Raw genomic sequence first — 7,667 nt, 5'->3', positions numbered from 1 at the left:
TAGCAACTTTTTGATACGTCATCTCGTTTTCGAATAAAAAATCCTGCAAAAGTACCCTTACAATTAATACTAAATCTTCGAATTTCGCCTCTATTCAATATTAAAATTTTGATTTATTCAGTTTTTTTATGAAAAAATAGGAAGATACTGCTTGTTCCTATCGAATAAAATTTTTTTCAAAAAAACTAAATTAATAAAAATTTAGATATTGATTAATAAAATAAACAGTCGACGATTTAGTATTGATTTTATGGGTACATTTTTATGATTTTCAATTTTTTATTGGAAAACAGAAAGGTGTACCGAAAAGTTACTAGATAGCTTTTCTGTTCTAAATTGAATGGGGAATTCAAAATTGATTTGCGTTTAATGGAAAAAGAGTGGTGTATACATATTTTTTTGCAAAAACATTCAGGAACGTGTTTGATTGAACGCTACTGGCAAAATTAAAAATTATGTTTTTTATTGCAAAACGTGCCTTATCGTGGACAGTTGACACCTACAAAGTTTTATAAAAATATCTGAAACCGGTTTGAAGAAATAGATAAATTTAGATTTTTTTATTCAAACTTTAACACTCTGTATATCCATAATGGAACATCTTTTACCCATGGTTTATTTAGCAAACTAGGGTATTTTTTTACTTTTAATCAAACCATAAAATATGACGCATTTATCGTGAAACACCCTGTATTTTAGGGTTCGATTAAACGTCAAAGGAAAACCTAGTTTTCTATATAAACCATGATCCAAAAATGTTTCGTTATGGAGGTACAGGGTCTTAAACTTTTGATAACAAAAATCTAAATTTATTTATAATTTTCAAATTGGCTGCAGCTATTTTTATAAAACTTTATATTTGATAAAACAAAAATCTTCACCAACTCGTTCAATAGTTGGATACCACTGGCAAAATTGAAAAATATCTTTTTTTATTCCAAAGCGTGCTCTGTTGTTGACACCTATAAAGTTTTATGAACATAGGTATCTGCAGCCCTTTTGAAGAAATAAATAAATTTAGATCTTTTTATGCAAACTTTGACACCATGTATCTCCATAGCAAAACATCTTTGTTTAAGTAGTGTTATTTTGTTATATTTAATCAAACCATAAAATATGACGCATTTATCATGAAACACTCTGTAAAAAAATTGAACGCCCTGTAGCATCTAACGCAAATTTATTTGCGTAAATCTAATTTGTGGTCCCTGTGCAAACAATGGTATAGTCTATACGAAGTCAGTTGGGACAGGTCAAAATACGGGGTTCGATCAACACACCACATAAAGCATAGGAAAAAACGAGCAAATTTGTATGTGATTGTCCCCCGTAGAAATTTGCAGCGAGTCAACGTGGACTTGATGTGTGAGTGTCACCAATAATTCTGAGTATAACCACCGTAAAGCTGTTTGATTGGTTGCACCACAGTTTCTATTGGCCAGCATTTTAAAAACTATTTTTAGTTTTTTCAGATGCTTGTTAGACCCTCGATTAGCTTCCTTCCGTACTTGTGAAAAAGGCAGTGCAGTCCGGTATTTAGAGTTTTCATTCGTATCATATTAAAATATAAATAATATTGTTCAGTGTGTGTTTACATATTTAATACAGTTCTTGGGGGTTTAAGTTACATTGTTTATTAACAATGATACCTTTTTCTTACTTGTTTTATTAATCAGTTCATGCAAAAAGCGCCTTAATAAATTTTTATAACGCCGCCCATGTTTAACAAAGATGCCGACGATTATTCCACCAGAATTGTTTTTTGAGTAGTTTCAACTGACTTCGTATATACTATAATTGGTAATACAACCAATTTTATATCAGAGTAAAAACTAATATCTTAAAAAATTCAATATTGTATTACTAACCTTGAAGAAAACTATCAGGATGAAGTATAGACAACATAAAACTTTTCAAATTCTACCTAGTATCTACAAATGTATTAAAAAATATAAGGTTCTATTTAAAAAAACGAATGCCTGGTTTATACCTTCAAATTAAAAAATGTATTTTAATTTAAATTACATGTAAAATTGAATGAAAATTATTGTGGTTTATGCCTGCTTTATACCTCTCAATTAACAATTAAACTAAAATTACTTTATCAAAGTTTAAAGTGAACTTACAAGCGAGCCAATTTATACTTTCAATTCATACTAAACTAAAATTAATTTTAAATTAAAGTTAAACCAACTTTATTAAAGTTCGGCTTAATTCGTTTAAATTCGTTGACTTTCGGAACTATCACTGTCATACTTGTCATTATACCTCATGATGTAAATTGCTGTCTTCTGTCAGTCTGTGAAGCATCATAATCCTAACAAATGTTGGTTCCTGGTGTGTATATTTTTTTGATTCATTAAATTTTTGCAAAAATTTAAAAAATGGATGAAGAGGTGTATTTTGGATTGATTCTCCTCGCTGCAGTAGTAGGCATATCTATTACTAAAAAACGAAGAAGGCAACGTAGATACGGAGTGCGGCCTATAAACAGATGTAGGAAAGAGTTGGGAATGTACAACAAGTTTGTAAAAGCCATGATTAATCAAGATCGTGAATACTTCTATAACTATTCCCGCATGCCTCCTGAAATGTTTGCATACTTACTAAAGTTGGTGAAGCCTAGGCTTACAAAATTAAAAACTACAAAAACGCCAATATCTGCAGGTCAGAGACTAATAATAACTTTGCAGTAAGTTGAATACTAGTATGCTAATCTTCTACAACTAATTTAATTAATAAAAAATAAAAAAAATAATTTATTTTTGGCACTATTTTGTTTTTATAGCTTTTGTTAGTTTTGTCATATAAGTATCGATATTGCGATACGTAGTCTATTAGACTTCAATCGTCTATTTCCATAATTGGATTTTTTACCGAAAAAGTGGTTTAAGAACAAATGTTTTAAATTATTTTAATAAAAATTTTCTTTATCCACAAAACACGCGTAATGACGATGACAATAGAAACGTCAACGTCAAACATCAACGTCGAACGTCCAGTAAGTCAAAACAGTCATTTATTTTTCTAATTATTAATTGGTAGTATAAACCTAAACAAGATTTCTTAGTTTAAATATTAATTTTAGTGGAAATTTAAGTTTAATTTAATTCTTAAATGGGAGGTATAAAGCAGGCATTATACTTTTCAAGATATGCTAAATTAAAAATGACATAGATGTGTTTTTAACTTACTCTAGACATAATTTAACCTAAAAAGGGTGAAAGAGTTTAGCTATAAAATAATCATTTGTAAAGTTAAAAATATTAAACCAGGAATGAAGTTTTCTTTGGCAGTGGTTACCGCAATAGTCAGAATTGGTGTATCTTTGATAAAACGATGGAAAAGAAATTGGAGATATGCAATAAGACCGCTAAACAGAGAATGAGAAAAAAAAAAAACAATAAAGTTTCACATTTTATCACAACGAAAAGTGATAAAGGGTTCACAAATTAGCCTCAATTTCACCCAATGGTGAAAGTTGGTTCACTTTTAAGTTAACATTAGTTTTAGTTTTGTGTAAATTTTAAGTACAGCATGTCATATACAAATGTGTAGCTTTAACTTTGATAAAATTAAATTGACTTTAACGAAAATATAGTTTAATTGTTAATTTGGAGGTATAAACAGGGGACAATGTCTGGTTTATACCTCCAAATTAACAATTAAAGTAATTGTTCATTAAAGACAAATTTATCACCCGGTTTATACCTCCAAAGTAACGAATTAAACTAAAAAGTTACATTAAGTTAAGTTTTAACTTAAATTTAAAAAGTTATAGCCACATGTTTGCCAACTTTAAACTAAGGGCAAATTCTTGAAACCTTCGTTGTGATAAAATGTGAAACTTGATTTGTTTTTTCCTTCATTCCCTGTTTATCGGTCTTACTCCATATCTCCAATTTCATTTCCATCGTTTTGTCAAGGATACACCGATTCCAACTAGTGTGGTAACCACAGCCAAAGAAAACTTCATCCATTAGTTATGATTTTAAATTTTACAAATGATTATTTTATAGCTGAACTTTTTCATGAATTTTTCACCCTCTTTAGGTTAGAATATGTCTAAAATACGTCAAAGCCAAAAAAACACATCTATGTCATTTAATTTAGCATATCTTGAAAAGTATAAACCACAATAATGTTCATTCAATTTTACATGTAATTAAAATTTAATTTAATTTTTTAATTTGGAGGTATAAACCGAGCATTACAGGTAATTAAAATCAAATTAATTTTTTTAATTTAAAAGTATAAACCAGGCAGGGATGTGCAAATGACCACTTTTTTTGATTTCGACCAGGGCAGTGGTCAAAACTGGTTAAAACTGGTCAAAATGGTTGAAACTGGTTAAAACCAAAATAAAAAATGTATTCCTAGAATAAAAAATTAAAAAATATATAAATTAGGTGTAGAAAAAATGTAACAAACTGATTTCTGCATATAGAATGTTAAATTTAAAAATAAAACAAGATAAAAATTTTGAAAGGTTGAAAGACAATGATGACTGGATGTAGGTATAATAGACAGGTTTATAATTTGTTGGCTTTTTGTTGTTTAAATGTTTCTTTTTGTTTAAAACAATTTTTTTTTTATTTTGAGTACAAATGTTTGTACATTTTGAGGTAAAACATTTCTTAAAAAATAATTAAAACAATTTGATATATATATATTTTTTTAATTTTGAACTTTTTGGTTTTGACCTGTTTTGACCACTCAAGTTTCCAAAACAAATTTGACCAGGCAGTTTTAACCAGGTTAAAACCACTGGTTTAAACCATGCTGTCCAAAACTTGCCAACCCTGAAACCGGGCAAAATACTTTTCAAGTTATGTTAAATTAGATAGCATAGATGTGTTTCTGACTTTGGACATATTCTAACCTACCAAAAAACAAAGTGTTAGTGTACAATGATGATTATTGTGTTAAAGGTAAAATGAAAAATGTATTGCTTTTTATTTTTGTTAATGTTACTATCATTAAGCTGGATTCATAGTTCTAGTTCCGCAAGAAGAAGTAATCAGTAAGCTGCAGTAAAAATAAATAATATACTTGTAACACTACACACTAATTCATATAGCAAATTCGACTGGCGGCACTAGTGCGCACTATTCTGCACTGAAAGCACACTCGCCCGGTGCTGGTTGTTTGACTGACAAAGTTCTGCACTGGTTTTGAAAATATTTATGTTCGTCTCGGAAATGCACCAATTTAGTGCGGTCTGTGAGAATTCGGCTGGATTGCATTCGGTGCGGTGCTTTAGCACTTAGTGCAAAATTTTAGAACTGTGCTGCTAGTATAGTTCTAGTTCAGTTCTGGCTAGAGAAACAAACAACTAAATAGAAATGGTGTCAACGGCTTTACTTGAAGATTTTTTATTAAACACGTCATCTGGCAGCGAGAGTGATTCCTCGGATTAAGAGTGGTTAGCTTGCTTGGGACAATTTGATAAATTAGACCAACCTAAAGTTAACAATTACGTGGAGGTTGTGAAGGCCTATTCTAATAATCAGGTAAATGTGGGTGCGATTTTGTGATCTGATATTGGTACCTACCCCATTTATAATACCTGCCTACCTACTTTAAATGCTATTTAACATCCGTTATTATATATTTTGACCTATAAAAACTTATTTTATGTGACTGTATCCTCCTATATCAGATATTACAGAGATTGCAAGATTAGTAAATCTGTGTTAATAAGATTTATGAATTTGCATTTCTAGTAGGTGACTAATATAAATATTATTTATTCAATAAATTTAAATTTTTAGTTTAAAAAGCACTTTCGAGTGACCCATGGTACTTTTGAAAAATTATCTGGTAAATATGGAGAATCACAAATATACAAATCAACAATAGGTCATGGAGGTTCTCCAACTATAAGCCCAGCAACCTCCATATTATTCTTTTTATGGTTAGTTTTCACATTGCTTACTCTACAGGGGACAGGGTGATAATAACATGATCATTTTTAGGTTTGCTAGGAACAAGTGTGCGCTTAGGGATGTAGCTGACCGTTTTGGAAGAGCTGCATCTAGCGGTCATTCCATATGCACTCGAATTATGTTGTTTCTTTATGACCTGGCTCCAAATGTAATAAAATTTCCTGAAACACCAGAAGAAAAAATTAAAATCTCTGAAGAATTTTTTAAGGTAAACTAATTACCTAATTTGCTATTTATCTTACTTGGGACTACATTGGAGACTGAATTTGGGCTTGTTTGTGGTCAAAATCTGTCTAATTGTTTTCTTAATTATCTCTCAAAATCGATCAAGATCAACTCTGATGATGTTCTAAGGTGCAAAATGAATGAAATTTTTATTTTTGTTATTTTTTAGATTGCAGCCTTTCCTGGAGTTTTAGGCTGCATAGATGGAACCTACATCCCGGTTCATTGTCCGGCAGGCAAAATTAAATCAACTTATGTGAATCGACATGATTTGCCAGCTGTTACCCTGCAGGCTATATGTGATGCCAATAAAAGATTTTTGGATGTATTTACAGGCACTCCTAGCAAAATCCACGATGTCAGGGTATTTTCAATGTCATTAATTTCCCAAAAACTGCCAGGTTTATGTGGAGATGACTACGGCACTTTGACCGAACAACAGATAAAATTCAATAAACGATTTAGTGCTACTAGGGTTAAAATAGAGAATTCTTTTGCATTGCTAAAACAACGTTGGCGCCAGTTAACCAATTTAGACTTCTTTGAGGTGGATAGGCTGATCAATTTTATTATTGCCTATTGTGTTTTACACAATTTATGTATTAGCGACAATGACGAATGGCACATCTCCGATGATACTACAATAAATGCTGAGGATGTGACTGAAGAAGTGGAAAGTAATTTAAGCTTGCGTCGTTTGGGAGAAGAAAAAAGAAACAACATAGTTGAAATGTTAAACTAAATAAATTTGAATGAGTTCCACTTAAGACCTTTTCAAAACGTGTTTCATACAAATTTTTTTCTAATTTTGACCAAATAGTGGTGAAAACTATCTTTTCTAGTTATTTAACACAAATATTCACTTTCAAACCACCTTGTATAAACTGCTCCTTTCTACGGAAATGCATTAAAACAAATAAATGTTTTGAACTTTTCATAACTAGTTGCAAAAGTAATACTTTTTCCCGATCTGATACAATATTTAAGAACCGTATTTCTTCCATTTTTCTATGATACCCACTTATAATTTTCTTTGTTTTTTTTTTATTATTTATTTATTGGCAGTATTAGTACTTTTTAGGTTACGTTTGTAAATTTCTAGGTTACCATAGTTCTGTTTTCTGTCAATTGTCAATCCCAGTCCAATCAACCTCATTTTAATAACTGCACTGGTGTGGCTCGCACTTTTTTAGTGTCGCGTGCTAACTGCACCTAATCCGAGTTAGAGCAACTTTTACATGGCACTGAGAAAATGCGAATTGAACTGGGGTAGGCCGTGCACTCGGATAGTGCTTCCCAGTCGAATTTGCCAATAGTTTGACAAATAAGTGCAAGCCACATTAACCGCAAGCAGTAAGCAGCCAGAAATGAATCATTTTCATTTCTTACCTTGCTCCTTACTGCTTCCATCATAGACTACTGGTCTTTACCCCCATTCATAGATTTTTATAATCATAATTAATATCATGTGACAAATACTTTCTTTTGCTTTTG

General features: G+C 30.8%; 1 long non-coding RNA gene across 1 annotated transcript; it reads left to right on the top strand.

Moving 5' to 3' along the window:
* Positions 1-983: 983 nt before the first annotated feature.
* Positions 984-1,625, top strand: LOC145738239 (uncharacterized). Its single transcript, XR_014180654.1, has 2 exons — positions 984-1,365; positions 1,464-1,625. It is a non-coding gene; the product is annotated as an uncharacterized LOC145738239 (long non-coding RNA).
* The last annotated feature ends 6,042 nt before the right edge of the window (positions 1,626-7,667 follow it).

This window comes from Ips typographus, linkage group LG15 (assembly GCF_016097725.1).
Source record: "Ips typographus isolate SLU linkage group LG15, UJ_Ityp_2.0, whole genome shotgun sequence".
NCBI classification, from domain to species: Eukaryota; Metazoa; Arthropoda; class Insecta; order Coleoptera; family Curculionidae; genus Ips; species Ips typographus.
This window is presented reverse-complemented; position numbering and strand designations above follow the sequence as displayed.